The 15899-nt window shown below is 42.3% G+C and overlaps 1 protein-coding gene across 4 annotated transcripts in view; it reads left to right on the plus strand.

Moving 5' to 3' along the window:
• Window positions 1–15899, plus strand: part of Cntnap2 (contactin associated protein-like 2) — a 2241333-nt gene that overhangs the window by 2211894 nt on the left and 13540 nt on the right. The gene's annotated exons all lie outside the window — the stretch shown is intronic.

Raw genomic sequence — 15899 nt, forward strand, 5'->3', positions numbered from 1 at the left:
CCTGTTAAACTTCAATTCTGCTCTCAGCTCTAACTGGGCTGACTGTGGGCAGCTCAGATAATCTACCTCAACTATTACTACCTTTCCACCTGTGAGGTGAAGACATGTTATGTGACTTTCTCAGTGACCTGCAAATCCAGGACTCAGTGGGTTTCCAAGCAACTCCAACCAACTGGGGATGTCAGTGACCCTTAAGGCAGTAAGAGTTCACAAGTCACGATAGCATGGAAGTGAAGCCCCAATTCCAACACCTTCATTGCTTCTTACCAGCAGATTAAGCTCAGGCAGCTACCATATCCTCACTCCTCAGTTACTAAAAGAGGGACACTAAGACCTAATTCACAGAATCCCACATGAGATGATGCACTTAAAAAACGTAGCATGGGAGCTGGAGAACGCTCAGTGGTTTACAGCACTTGCTGCTCTTACAGAGAAGTGGTAGTCAGTTCCCAGCACCCAGTGGTGCCTCCTAACCATCCAGTTCCAGAGGATCTGAAACCCTCTTCTGGCCTCTGAGACAAGGCATGCATGTGGTACACATATGTACCTACAACAAACGCTCATACACATAAAATTTTTTTAAAATATATTTAAAAAATCATAACTTGGCACAATCAGATTCCTTTCAAGTGTATAGCTATTTAGCTGTAATACTATTAATAACCATGGTTACTGTGTTAGACAGTTTGCTATAGCTTGAGATAGCCACAGAAAGCTTCTGAATTCTCTACCACCACCACCCCCCCACACACACACACACAGACTCCAGTTTGTAACAGCTCACCATAAGGCAGTACATCCTTGATTGCTTTAATCATGTTGTAGTCCTGGGCCAGTATTTGGCTTCAGGGCCATCATCACCATGGTGAGTCTTACTAGGACTGTCCTTGGAAGATTTGTGGGGTTTAGGAAGAGTCCAGAGTTGTTCTATCATCAGAATAGCCGATTGACAGACTACGCAACCATCTTTGTTCCTCACTTATGGATTCCTGTAACATGCCGAGAGCACCATGTGCTAAAAGGCACTCACAGCAATTCCCTTTCATGAGTGTCGTGAAGGGCACCCAGCAGGCTGGGCTTTCCTCTTGGACTGGCTTGAACAAAGAAAGCATCCCTGCTGCCAAACAATGAAAAGGAAGAGGGAACGTGTGAGAGGAGAATGACACGTATCAAGGCCACAGAGGGGGAGAGAGTCCTTAGATGAATTCCTGCATACATGAGGGTGAACAACTGGTGAGCTGCCTTTAAATATTCAGGTTCTGGGGAATGCCGAAGGTATATAGTGTAAGAAGAGGCCACAGGAGACTGTGAGCATGTGTGCTCTCAGTCTGCTGCCAAGAAACTGGACTCAAAAATATCTAAACACTTCCTTGAGCCAAAATAAGCTCTATTCATTATGGCTTAATTAGCCAATTGTTTGCTTTTAAGGTCTGTGAAATGTGCTTGCAAAAACCAAACCATTTTAGTTCATGGATTTAAAAAAAAAAAAAAGCTTTATTCATGACAGCTTCCTTCTTCTGGTTGATTCATGCAAATGAATACAGTTTAGAAAACATTTCTGTTAGTATTCAACACGCAAATTAAAATTCTGCATTCCAAGTAGACACAAACCTGTAATTGTAGCACTTAGGCAAGAGGAGTCCAAGTTCAGGGTCAGCCTGGGTTATATAGCAGGACCCTGTCAGAAGGAAAGAAGCAAGGAAGAGGGGAGGGGAGGGGAGGGGAGGGGAGGGGAGGGGAGGGGAGGGGAGGGGAGGGGAGGGGAGGGGAGGGAAGCAATCGAGCCAGCCATTTGGGATTTAGAGCCAATCATGAAACATTTCTGTAATTGGGGAAATACCCTTTGATGTTTAACTGTCAGTCCTGTGAACTATGAAAAGGAAAAGTAGAATACAACCTTCACAAGGCGTATTTAGGTAACATGACTCCATCTTGATTCTTTTAGGTGAGTGAGAGCTTGAGAGGGCACAGGGTGAAAGGGAACAAGGGACACAGAGAAGTCAGGCTGGAAGGTTCCTCCATAGCAGCCTCCACTGAGACAATATCAAGAGGAAAAGCATCCCCTCTGCCCTTAAAGTCAATGCTCAGGGGCCTGAGAGTTAAGATGACAAAAGATAGAGTAACAAGAAAAAGGAAAAAAAAGTTTGTTTGTATATAGGAGCTTTCAAAAGATTTAACTTTACAGATGGTCAAAACCAAAAGCTTCTAGACCAGGTACAAAGGGAGATAAAATAACAAGGTACAATGGCCTATGTGATAGGATTTCTAGAATAGACATAAGAAAACTGTTTATAGTAATGTTTGTCATGAAGGCATGAGGGGGTCTCTCTCTCTCTCTCTCTCTCTCTCTCTCTCTCTCTCTCTCTCATGACCATAATACTCTCTTGGAAAAAGAAACTGGGGAGAGAGTTCTGATAGGTTACTAACCATCTTCCTAGGAAAAGAAAGATATCCCAAAGAGGGAAGTAAGTATAGCTGCCTTGTCTTCCAGAATTCTCTATCTTTTCTCAGAAAGAAAAGTCCTAATTAGATTTTTCTGAATCTACTGTACTCTAAATGTCTTCCATTTAAAAATAATTTGTGAAGCTTGAATGATGGCTCATTCAATAAAATGTTTGCTGTGAGCCGGGCGTGGTGGCGCACGCCTTTAATCCCAGCACTTGGGAGGCAGAGGCAGGCGGATTTCTGAGTTCGAGGCCAGCCTGGTCTACAAAGTGAGCTCCAGGACAGCCAGAGCTATACAGAGAGACCCTGTCTCAAAAAAACAAAAAAAAAAAAAAGTTTGCTGTGCAAGCACTTAACATCCTCAACATCCACAAAAACAAAACAACAACAACAACAAAAACAAAAACAAAAACCAGACAGACATGGTGGCATGCGTCTATAATCTCAGATGTGAAGAGGTGAAATTAGGATGCTCTCTGAGGCTCACTGGCCTACCTTAGCAGAACCAGGGAGCTCCAGGCTCAGTGAGATACCCAGACTCAGAAATTAAGATGGAGAGTAACTAAGGAAGATGTCTTATGTGGACCTCTGAAAACACACACACAGCGGGGGAGGGCAGGGGTTAATTTGATTTATAAATTTTGCTACTATCTCTGGGATTCCAAGTGGATCCTCACACCAGCAACTGCCTCCCGAAGCCTACATTCATCATTCATCATTTTGAGTCAAGGGTTTAGATAATTCCACATGCTTGAATAGAGGAGAATTCTTGCTGTGAGCTATTCAGAAAGAGAACAATAGCATGTACACAGAAATAATGTTTCCTTCTGTGAATAATGTGAGTGTAGAACTGGCTTTGGGACAGAGAGAGAATAAAGGGGAACACTGGCCAGCCCTGGCCTAAGACATCTGTGACTAATTTGTTCCATGGAGGGGCTTTGACGCTTGATAGGCTTCTCTCAATGGCCTCAACCTCAGGTCACCTGGAAGCTTGTTAGACAGCAGGAAGGACCAAATCAGCACCTCCATTTTAGTCAGGATTCCTGGGTGACTATGAGAAACTCTAATAGTGTTCTTCTGCTGCTGATCTCCACCTCTGTAGCACTTTAGGATTACAGGAGTCTCAATGTAGATTCTGTCCCTCTGAGTAATTAAAGCAAATGAGGACTGAATGCTAGTGTCTGTCCCTAAAACGTCCTCAAGCGACTCTAGTATGTAATAGGGTTGAGAATCACTCATCAAACAAGAGGGGCACCTTGAAGATCACTTGTAAGTAGGCTACTGAAAAAAACAAGACAGGGCTGGGGTTCTGTGTCAGTGGTAGAACACATGCCTAGTATGTGTGATTTCTGGGTTTGATGTCCAGCCCCCAAAAATAAAAATAATAAAATAGCTAATCTTCTTTGTCAGTTTGACTAAATTTGGAATCCACTAGGAGACACTCCCCTGGGTTTGCCTGAGGGCATTTCCAGAGAGGTTGAATGGAGGAGGGAAGACCCACCATGAATGTGAGCAGTGCCATCCCATGGACTGGGGTCCTGAGCTAATGGAAAAGGAGAAAGAGTAGAGCACCAGCGATCAGCTACTTCCTGAATGCAGACACAATGTGACCACCCCTCCCTCGTGCTGCACTGTCCAATCCTTCCTTCCTCAAGTTGCTTTCATCAGGCCTTCGCCACAGCAATGTCCTAAGTCACTGTAATAGAGCTCTTGGAGCTGCTTTAGAACCGTCATCATCAGGTAGAAAAAGCAACCCCAGCCTGGCTTATTTTAAGGGTCACAAAATACAGTTAGTTACTGTGACTTATCCCTCAGAATTGTTGGCTCTGGTATTTTTCTCTGTCACATTCAGAATCTTACTTCCTTGGAATGAGGAAGACATGCCAGCAAGAGATGGCTACAGATGGTCTCGCACAGTCTGTAAAACACAAAAGCAAAACAAACAGCAGAAAGCCTGAGTCCAAAAGTCAGCTAGCGCCCATTTCTGTGCTAAGGAACCACTCCGAACTGCATGCCAGGTTGCTTGTGGCCATTCCTCGGGGAGTTTGGTCTCATTCATGATATTTGACACACAATGAATTGGACCAAAGGCGTTTCTTTCAAAAGATCATTTCAACAGACAGGTGCAAAGCCTCATTCCCTATAGGTCTTTGGTCAGAAGGATGACAATGGACTTCTACACTCTCACAGGACTTGAGTGCATGCAGCAGATACCCTTGGCACAATTCATATAGTATGTGATACCTCAACCTCAGAAAACCTGCCTTTGGAAGGTGCTGCCAGCTGAATTCATTGTAGCCACTGTGACCCTGAGCTGTCTGGCTCCTAGACCTTAAATAGCCCTGAATCTGATACTTGGTCGTCCTTATCAGAAATCCTCACAGAGCCTCCTTAGTGAAGCAGGTGAAAAATCAGAAATAAGTAATCATGGGCAGAGTTTTCCAAAATGGTTGGGAAAGCAGCCCTCTTAGGAGCATAGCTCAGCCCCCACATAAAAGTCCACCCTTGGATATATATATATATTTCAATAAGAATTATCTTGTGGTAGTTTTTCTTTCAACTTGAGTGATTTAGAGTCACCTAGGAGATTGAGACACACCTCCAGTGTGTCCAGGAGGTTATAAACCAGCATAGAATAACTGAATACTTACCCAGAACACGGGTGTACTCATTATCTGGGTTGGGGCCTTGGGTGGAGTAAGAGGGACAGGAGATAGCCTGAAACTGCCAGCTTTCTCCTCTCTGTACATCCCACTTCCTCAAGCACTCTGCCTTGCTTGCCCTCTCTACCATGGACTGCATCCTCTGAGAACAGCAAACAAAATATCTACTTCTTCCCTTCTGGTGTTTCTGGAAGGGCTTTTGCTTACCACACTATGAAAGAAACTAATATTACTTAATGTATAAATAATACTTACAAGCCAATTCATAAGTGACCAACAATCCAATAAAACTATAATAATTCTTTGAACAAAGAATATAGTAAGCAGGCAGTTTATAGAAAAATAAATACAAATGACGCATATATATGCACCAAGAAACTTAACTTCACCCACAAGTAATGAAAATGTAAATTAAGATGATAGCAAAATTTCATTATCCAATAAAACATAGCAAAACTGAAAAGGATGTTATGAGGCACTAGTTTGATTGAGTTTGTGGGGAAAAAGCACACTGTCAGTTGGATTATGCCATAAGGAAATTTATAGTAATTACACCAAGTGAAATGTAAGTATATCCTCAGTTGGAAAATCGAGGACCAAGTTATCTGCTATGAAAATATCATAGGAACAAAAGTGTAATGAATGCTATCATTTGCTGTAGAAATCTGTACTACTGCACATGCAGGAAAAGCAGGATTTGGAACATTTGCAGGAAAATAAATGCACATTAGCTAATGGGCATGCATTTTTTCTTCACACTCGAATATGAGTGGGCACTGTGCTGGTTGCTAAAGAGGAAGGAAGAACGGCAAAAATAAAATAACACAAGGACTAAGTGTATGAACTAAGTGCATTAATCATGAGATCTTAGCACAACCACGAGAAAAGAGACGAAGGTGTAATTATCGGAGCAGGAACGATGCCTTTTAAGTGCTTGCAGGTGGTAAAGAAAGAAAAACACCAGCTTGTATTTAGGAAGGAAGCTGAATAGATGTGTGAAGTTTTAAAATGTTCATTATATCCATAACTCATTTGCATATGAAGATAGAAAATATTTTATCTTTAGATGGTAGAAAAGAAATTTGGCGTAGGGACAAGAGACTAAGTTGTTAAAAACCATAGCATTAGGGCTGGGGAGATGGCTCAGCGTGAAGGCTGGAGTTCAGATCCTTGCACCCTCGTAGACTTGGAGGCCACATGTAATCCTAGCACTGAGAAGGTAGAGACAGGGCACCCTGGGGCAAGCCGGCTAATTAGACTGCTGGAAGCAGCAAGTTCCACCTTCTGTAAGAGAGTCCTCAATAAATAAAGTGGAGAGTGACCGAAGAATATACCCAAGGTGAACTCTCAACCTCTACATGTGTGTGCACACATATGTAGTCTCACCTGAACACACATATACCCACACACGTTTGGATACACAAGCACACATTCAAGTACACTGTGCACAAATACAAACACACAAAGAGAAGAAAAATCACAGCCACAGAGGCAGGACGCCTTCAGAAATACATTTTAGTGGTGAATGGGCTGATGTAGTGACCAGAAACCATGCTTCCCAGTTCCAGAGAGACTATTCTGGAAAATAAGGGAGTGTGGAGTTGTTACAATGAACAAGGGTGGACATAAAAGGGTGTGTGTGTGTATATATATATATATATGCTTTCCAAGTTCAATTTCTAATTTTTGATGTATGGGGCTTTCTCCTATTAGATGTCTCTAATTTTTACATGATAAAGTGTTAATGCTTTATGCTGTGCGTGGGGTATTTACAGCCTCCTCCATTTGGAACATGCTTTATGAATTAGAATTATGAATCTGTATTTCTCATAATGATTTTGTTTTGATGATCATATCTGCATATTTGCTCCACTATAAACTTCCTTTTGTGGGAGGAGACTGATAAGAAACCAACTTTCTTTTTCCTCAGTGACTGGCTCATTGCTCCAGCGCCAGTGATTGACATGTGTCCTTTATTACATTCTAAACTACCCTTTATAGGCAAGCTATTTCTCAACTCTGCAGCCTGTAACAAGATCTGATACTTCATGAAACAGAAGCAAGTTCTGGGCTCTTCTGGATGCACTGAACAGCATACAAAACAAATTTTCTCTCATTTTTTCTTTCTTTTCTTTCCTTACAATAGATTTAAAAAAAAAAAAAAAACATTCTGGCTAGGATTCTATCCCATTCTCTCAGATCACCCATTCTCCAGCTCCTACCCCACAGGGCAAAGCACTTAGAGCCTTTCCCATTTTCCCCAAGTCTGTGCCTGACAGGCATTTCAGCCATTAGCTCTGTCACAGGGGGCTGGCTAAGTGGAGGGCAACCCTGAGGTACCTGTAACCATGGCAACTTCTCTGTTGGTGGCAGAAACAGGGACTCCAGCAAGGCGCAACATACATTTTGCCTTGTTCCTGTACCACAGAAATGCTATCAGGGGCTAGTGAAAATGGAGATTGTGCTCAGGGCTTTCCTGTCTCCAGTAATCTTTGTTCTCATCATATCTTCTATATTGTAGCTTTTGTTGTGTTTATTTTTGTTTTGTCTTGGTTTGCTTTTGAGACAGGATGTTAGTGTGTTGTCCCGGTTGTGTTAAACTTCTAGTCTTAAATGAGTCTCCTGCCTCAGCATCCTAAGTAGCTGAAACCACAGCTATACCCACCACCACACATGACTGTGCTGCATTCTTTTTTCACTAGAAATAGGGTCAGGTAGCCCAGGCTGGCCTCAGACATGCCATGTAGCCAAGGATAACCTTGAACTTCAGATCCTTCGGCCTCCACCCTCCACATTCTGGGATTACAGGTGTATTAACAACATGCTTTGTTAGTGTGATGAAGAAAACTAAACTCAGGCCCTCATATATGAGTGGGTAGGTACACTATAAATTTATATTTTTTTAATAAATTTTATAAAGTTGCATCCCAACCCTACATACTGATTTTCCAGGTATTGCTGACACTCATAGTCAAGTCATGAAGCTGTAGCCCCACTCAGGGAAGTACAGAGCCCTCCACAAGACAAGGTATAGCTTCTTTCAATAACCCATCATTAAAAAAAAAAAAAAGACTGTTATAGGAATTCACATGTATGAGGTTCTCCCTGGGGAATAGCAGCCACCACTTAGAAATGCTCATTCTACCTCTACTGACAGATTGGGGGCTTCTGTCCTTGCCTATGGCCAGTAAAGCAGGAAAAAAAAATATCCAGATGAAGTTTTGAGTCCATCACTACAGGCTTTCTTCTCTGCAGTCACCAATAATGATTCTGTTATATATCCATACAATCAATATATATATATATATATATATATATATATATATATATCCATTATATAGCCCTATATCCAATAATGAAGCACCAATAATTCTTCCCTGTCTTGAAATATTTGAGTGAGTCTGCATACATTATATGACTATTCAGAAATATACAAAGACTGTGAAGATTCTGGATTCTGATGTTTGTTTTTTGTCTAAAGATAACCATAAAAAGGCTCTTAAAAGAATTGAAATCTGGGCCCCTGTGAGATGACACTGTAGGTAAAGATGCTTGTCATGTTACCTAGTGACCTGAATTCAAGTCACGAAACCCATCTAAAGGTGGAAGGAGAAAACTGACTCTACAAAGCTATCCTCTGACTTACACACACATGCAAATGTACACACATGTACGTACACACTCACTAACATTTTCGAAAACAATTTAAATTTAAATTTATATCATGTTACAGTATAAGCAACACAAAAATGCATGTGAATATGGGTGCAGTTATGTGAAACATAGAGAATGAGATAACTTGTTTTGAAAGTGCTCCTTGAAAAAAACCTTAAAATGTTTCTCAATCTTTTTCTTGGGAAATTGAGCTTAGAAAACTGGAAAAGATACAAACAAAAGTAATGTTAGCTGCAACTTAGAAATTACTTCTGTGATTTTGCTTTATGCTAACAGAGACCAAAGGTAACTTGAGTGAACAATATTAGATTTAAAGTACTAGTGTGTGTGTGTGTGTGTGTGTGTGTGTGTGTGTGTGTGTGTGTGAAATTTGTAGAGGTCAGAAAACAACTTGAGACATCTGAGTTCTCTCCTTTTGCCATTTATATTCTGGGGCTCAAATTCAGGTTGCAAGGGGCAAGGGCTTTTCACTAATGAACCACCTCACCATGAGAGTAGACATGTTTTAAAGATAAAAACAATGGGGGCTGGAGAGGTGGCTCTGCAGTTAAGAGAACTTGCTGCTCTGGTATGCATGGAATTCTGAAAGAATGAATGAATGCTATATGGAAAGAAGAACTATTTCCAGATCTAAAATCTGATGAGAAAATGGTTGGTAACCCTCACAACACTCATGCCCGTCTTTTCAGCAGTCGGTACACTGTGCCTTGCAGTAGTGTAGGGTGGGACCAATGATAACTTTTCTCCTTCAGTGACCTTTACTCTATGGAAGCTAACCACCTTCTGCAAATGTTTACTTCAAGTACAAAAAGGATTCCACTTTTTTATTCTGAACTGTTTTGCCATATTTTGTCATTCTTTAAATAGAATAGAGATGTCTGGTATGCCAGGCAATTTGCATAGTTGTAGATTAAATACACTTCTCTTCTCCTTTTTCCACTTTCTCCTCTCTCCTGACTTTTCTAATAACTAAATCATGCTCAAGGCTGCTCCAGCTAATTAAATGGCTTTCACACTTTGTTGACATGAAGAAGAGCTCTGGCAGAACTGCAAGGCTTCTAAGTGCTTATCATGTTAGCTTTATAATGAGGTGAGCAGAACCAGGGAGGAATCTGTCTGTAGGAAATGCCAGGCTGACACTTTGGTAACCCAGGATAATTTGTTTCCCAGAGTCTGCTTTGATGACCACTAACCATTCTGCCTATCAACAAACACAAACAATTGTCTTTCTTTTGAGATAGACAGTTTGTTGAAAAAGAAGACATTTCAAAAGGTGTTTTAGAGATGTGTCTTTTAAAAATAAACAACTATATTTAGCATAGGGCTTTTATATCCAGTTTATTTTTAAGTCAGCTTTTGGGACTGAAGAGAAGACATTGGCTTGAATTTCAAAAAATAAAAGTGCATCATATAAAGTTTCACTTGCACTGATGAAGCTGAAGAGTAATTCAAAACCCAGGAAGGCAGCTGCATTTACCGTAAAAGACTTAATATGTATGCAGACTTAATTTTCAAAGGCACTTTAGATTTGCCCATCTTCCCAGCCCATCTATAGTAGATCCAAATCAGGCAGCAGTCTTCAATCTGGGTGTACTCTAGTATTCTCAGAGACCCTCCTATTTCTGGAAATTTAGGGATAAAAAAGGCCATGAGATAATAAATATAACACAAACACAGGGAGGGCTGTATTCAATGTCTCAAACTATAGACAGTATCTTCTCCCAGTTGAGATTTTAAGGTTAGAGCAGAAGAGTACCTGTCTTAAAAAAAGCATTCTGCTATCTACTCAACTCAGAAGACATACAACACTGACAAAAGACAATCCATAATGCCCAGCCACTTCCAGAAGACCCATCTCTGTACTCCAGCTGTGGATCCTGAATTTTACTAGAAATTTGCACAAAACAGAAGTCCAAGAAGCTCCCTTGCCTTACCTGATTCCTAAGATACTGCCATGCACCTAAACATCGCTCAAAGGGGGAGAGTCATAACTGACTCTATCTTAGCCTGATAGAAGTGTGGATCACTGAGTGCCAAGCCCTAAATTCCAGACATCCACAGTATCTTCTGATACTTGCATAATGCACATAGATGTGTTTCTCAATAGAAGTGTGAGGGAGTGTAAGGACACAGATCCTCTGAAGACCTTCATCTATAAACTACACCAATCTCTGACCACTGTCTGGAGAAAGCTGACCTACATCAGAATGTCCTTGAAATACAAATTTAGAGCTTATTTACTGTGACTGGTACCTTCCTTCTGTCCCCTTTATTCTCTCCTTAAAAGCAGAAATCAACCCCATCACTCTACAGATAGCCTGGGCTTCTTAATACTGCTGATATGAAAACCACCAGTTTTTCAGCTCAGCCTTCCACACAAGTGATTTGCTCACAAGGCTTGTAAGCATGCAGATCTATGAAAAACCATTGGCAGGCTACTTTTAAGCACTGGAAAGCTAGACATACCATAATATGCCTACAAGACCCAGAATTTGTACTCTGAACTGGGTGCTCAATTACTGTACCTACCTCAATTACCCTACCTTTGCAAGGAACAGAAAGCAGGGAGGCAAGAATTCTTTTCAAAAAAAAAAGGCATGGACATCTTTAAACATCAGGGCCCTAAGTACATGATTGTGCCAATATTTTTCCTCCTTGACACACTTCTTTTATGGGTACAAGGTATCTACCTCTGTTATCAATATGAATTATATTGCATAAAGAAGCACCTAGAAGACTCGGAGCACACCTTTGGTCATGTTCCTTAGGGTAGGGCATTTCCAGAGAGCATTAACTAAGAGAGGAGTATATGTCCACATGCATCTGGCTAACACCATCCATAAACTGAGAGCCTGGAAGAAATGGGGGGTGAGGCCTTCTATGCTCTGGCAGCAACCCCCGCTCCCTTCATGACCACCCATGAGTCCCCTAGACCCTCCCCACCAGGGTGAACTGAAACATCTGAACCGAGCCCAGATTAATCCTTGTTTGTGTCAGGTATGCGGCTGTCACAGCCATGAAAACCTGAATAGCAAGGCAGCTAAGGATGCACCTATGGTAAACACTTAGTTCTTTGCCTGTGCTTTCTTATGCTGCATTTAATATGAATTAGGATAGACTTTGTCCCCTGAGTTCAAAGTGCTGAAAACTTGCAATGAGATCTTCTTAGAGCAGTGTCCCTTTAACAACAACAACAAAAACAAAAACAAAACAAAAAACAAAAAACAGAGCTAAAGAAATGGAATGGTGGGAGGTGGCCACACATGGGCATTCTAGTGCACAAGTCATTAAAGACACAAATCCAGGGCTTGGGGGAAAAGTTCTCAGAAGGAATTATTGAATTAACACACAGATATAGCTGGAGGTCGGGACCACCACCACTGGGGTGTCTCAATTAAAGTTGGGCAACTCAAAGGGAACTATGTATCAAGCATTCTAGGAGCCTGTTAGAAATTCAGACCCCCAGGCCTGGCCAGGAGTGTCCCAGCAGAATCTGAATTTTAACAAGATCCGCAGTGATCTACATGCACCTTCCTGTTGGAAATCTATAAAGCAAAGCACTCTGAAATCAATTGCTCTCCCCTAGGGCACATCAGGGGTTAAAGATATGCAGCAATATCTCAAGGCCTAAGAACACCTCCAATACACCCAGTCACACTGACTTCCAGGGCCCAATTTCCATAGGATGCAAAAGCCCTTTACAGGGATGCCTGTTACCATGGAACTCAATCCAGCAAGCCATCCAAGCACAAAGGGAATTCTCAGACGGAAGCTGAAAAGGACTTCCCTGAATTTGCACCTTTCCCCAGATTTGGGTTTCTTTGTTCCATCACTTCCTATGGCGAGAAGGTAAAGAATTTATGACCAACCTCAGTAAAGAGGAAAGTAACACATAACTAAGGAAAGTCCCACCCCACTATCAGTGCAGAGACCACAGCTCTCACCATACAGGGAAGTCATTTTGAGTAACAATGGCCCGAGAAAACAGAGTGTAGTGGCTCACACCTTTAATCCCAGCACTTGAGAGGCAGAGGCAGATGGATTTCTGAGTTCGAGGCCAGCCTGGTCTACAAAATGAGTTCCAGGACAGCCAAGGCTATACAGAGAAACCCTGTCTCGGAAAACCAAAAAACCAAAAAACAAAAACAAAATCCACACAGACAGTTTACCCCATGTTCCATGGTTTGTTTATTTGTTTTAAAGAGTGCTCTGTCTGCATGTACACCTACATGCCAAAAGAGGGCATCAGATCCCTTTATAGATGGTTGTGAGCCACCATGTGGTTGCTAGGAAATTTAACTCAGGACCTCCGAAAAAGCATCCAGTGTTCTTAAACACTGAGCCATCTCACCAACCCATCTGATGAAATTCTTAGTTTGGGGGATGGTGGAAGCTAGTGGTCTGCTAAGTAAGTAAATTCCAAAAGGTGTTTTTTTTGTTTTGTTTTGTTTTTAAATCTCTGTTAGTCACAAACTGTTAGTTCCAACACAGAGTTGGGCAAAGAATGGCTCTTCTAGGGGTTCTATTACTAGTCCATAATACGGTAATTAGCCTCTGGACCTACAACATTCCAGTCTCTCCACAGTACTGAAATTCTAATCAGTCAGCCTCTGTAGACATAGCTTCTTTTCAGGAGTTTTGTTAACAGCCATAGTTCTGGGGCTCTCTGACCTAGATACTCAAGCCTTGTTCAAGAGCTATAGTAATAAGCATAGATTTGAGTCAAGACGACATCTATCTTCTGAGACTCCCAGGCTCTTATGTCCTGGAACAAATAATTGGACCAGGGACAGATGTAGAAATAGTCTGCTAAGAACGAGAAAGGTAACAGACAGCTCTAACTAAAGCTCCAGGCCTGAGCATCATGACCCATTATGGACCACTTACACAGCACTAACCTCCTCCCTCACTGGGAAGTTTTAAGCTTTTCCTACAGCGTGCTCTGATCCTTCCTGTAACACTGGTGTTGTGATCATAAAAAGAGAAAGAGCTATAAGAATATGTTCTGGTGGGGGTGTGGGGGAAGGGATGCCTTAGTGGGCCCATGCCCAGGCATCTCTTCCTCTGAGAGACCAGACACACACCAGTATAGTATAGAATAGAGTTTATTCAAGGCATGGGGCAGAGGCAAAGGAAGGCAGAGAGAAGGAAAGAATGGAGAAGGAAGTGGGCCATGGTCACGTGGAGGGGGGTGGAGAATAGGGAACAAGGGAGCAAGAGGCAAGAACATAAGAGAGAGAGGAGGGGCCAAGAGCCCCTTTTATAGAGCCATGCCTACCTGGCTATTGCCAGGTATCTGTAGGGGTGGAGTTTAGACAGAATACCAACAACTAATAGGAGTAATATCCAACTGACTTCTTTTATACATGCTAAACTTGATACCTCCCCCCTCCTCTCTATGCTAATCACCACAGTAAGATTCCTAGAAGGTACCCTAAATGAGGACTTACAGGTGACTTGAGCACCTATGTCCACATAGCTCTGGCCTTATTGCCACCTGTTGGGAACAAAAAAATAATAAAGGAGGATGGGGGGGGGCAGGGAGAAGTTGGGAGGAAAAATATGCCACGTCTGGCCAGAATTCCTGTACTCTGGGCAGGCGGATGCGGGGAGACTGCCGGATGCTTTTCCACTCTGCCCCAGGTGAGCATGCCTGACCCACATGGCTGGGGGTGGAGAAAGGGGCAGCCCCCGACAGGGGACCCCCCCCCCCATCCCCCGGAGCTACCCTGCTAGCGCCCTAGGGTTGTGGGAATAGGGAAGAAGTTCCCAACACTGACCAGAGTGTGCAGCGGGTCTTCAAGGAGCAGAGACTCTATGGTTTAAGAGCTTTATTATAGAAATGCAGGGGGAGAGAGAGAGGGGGGGGAGGGAGAGGGAGAGGGAGAGGGAGAGAGAAAAGGGAGGAGAGGGAAAAGGGAGGGGAGGGAGGAGAGGGAGAGGACAAAGAGAAAGGAGAAAGAGAAGACAAAGAGAAAGGGAAGAGGAGAGAGAAGTGAGAGGTAAGGGAACAAAGGAATAAGAGCATAAGAGAGCGCCGGGTGGGGCTGAACACCCCTTTTTATGGTCTTCACTGTTGCTAGGTAACTGGGGAGGAGTTTAGCCTGAAGGTCAGAAGCTTGGGCCATTGCTTACTTGACTACTGACCATGCTTCTCTTGTGGGGGCTGTGGGAGGTGGTACCTTAGGCAGGGGCCGGAGTTCCAGGAGCATGAGGGAACACCTACCGTGTCATGTAGGTGAATTATGACTATCAGGGTTCAGACCTCAGCTCAACTGGATACCAGCCTGCAATTCCCCACAGCCACCCACTCCAGGTAGTCACCTACTCCGATACAGATTACAGATAAGATTTATTAGAGACTAATGAATCGCTAAAACCCAAGCATAAAAGTAGCAATTTGTACACTACAAGTGTCCACAACAGTATTAAATAGTAATTATGAGGATTGATTTATAATCAGTTATATATGGAAAGAAGAAATATAACAAATACAATAAAGTTTATTGCTCATTCAGACCTTTGATAGAGAGCTGGGATTTTTAAAAAATAATTGGTACACATTGTAGCAGGCTACAAGTTCATTTATTCTGTTTATACCTAATTAACCTCTATTTCTCATGGGATCTTAGGCAGTCAAGCAAGTGGCCTTCATTTCTGCCTTTGGGTACAAAATTTGACTACACTAGTAGAGCCTAATTTTTAAGTCAGAAGGCAAAAATTCAAAAATCTCTTGCCCATATTAACTGGGGAATTCTGGTAAACTGGCTTTCACCAGAAACTGAAACTGGAAAATAAAGATGGAGATGATACCCAGAATCCCCTTGGCAAGACCATACATTGTCTGTCTGCAAAACCTGCTGAGCCTGAGTCTCAAGCGAGAACAGCAGTATCCTCTTTCAAAGAAAGCCAGACTGCCTAAGTCTTCAGCATCTTTATCAATAGCCATTTGCTTTCCTATGTTTAAAATACAGTCAGTAGTGGTAGCTGAAACAAATTAACTGGGAAAAATCACTTTCTTCTATAGAACTCAGACTCAAAAAGAGAAGAGATAAGAAACAAAGAGGCTGAGAAAAACAAGACACACACACATTCTATCTTAGGCACAGCCTCAAA

Source organism: Mus musculus, chromosome 6 (genome assembly GCF_000001635.26).
Source record: "Mus musculus strain C57BL/6J chromosome 6, GRCm38.p6 C57BL/6J".
Taxonomy (NCBI): domain Eukaryota; kingdom Metazoa; phylum Chordata; class Mammalia; order Rodentia; family Muridae; genus Mus; species Mus musculus.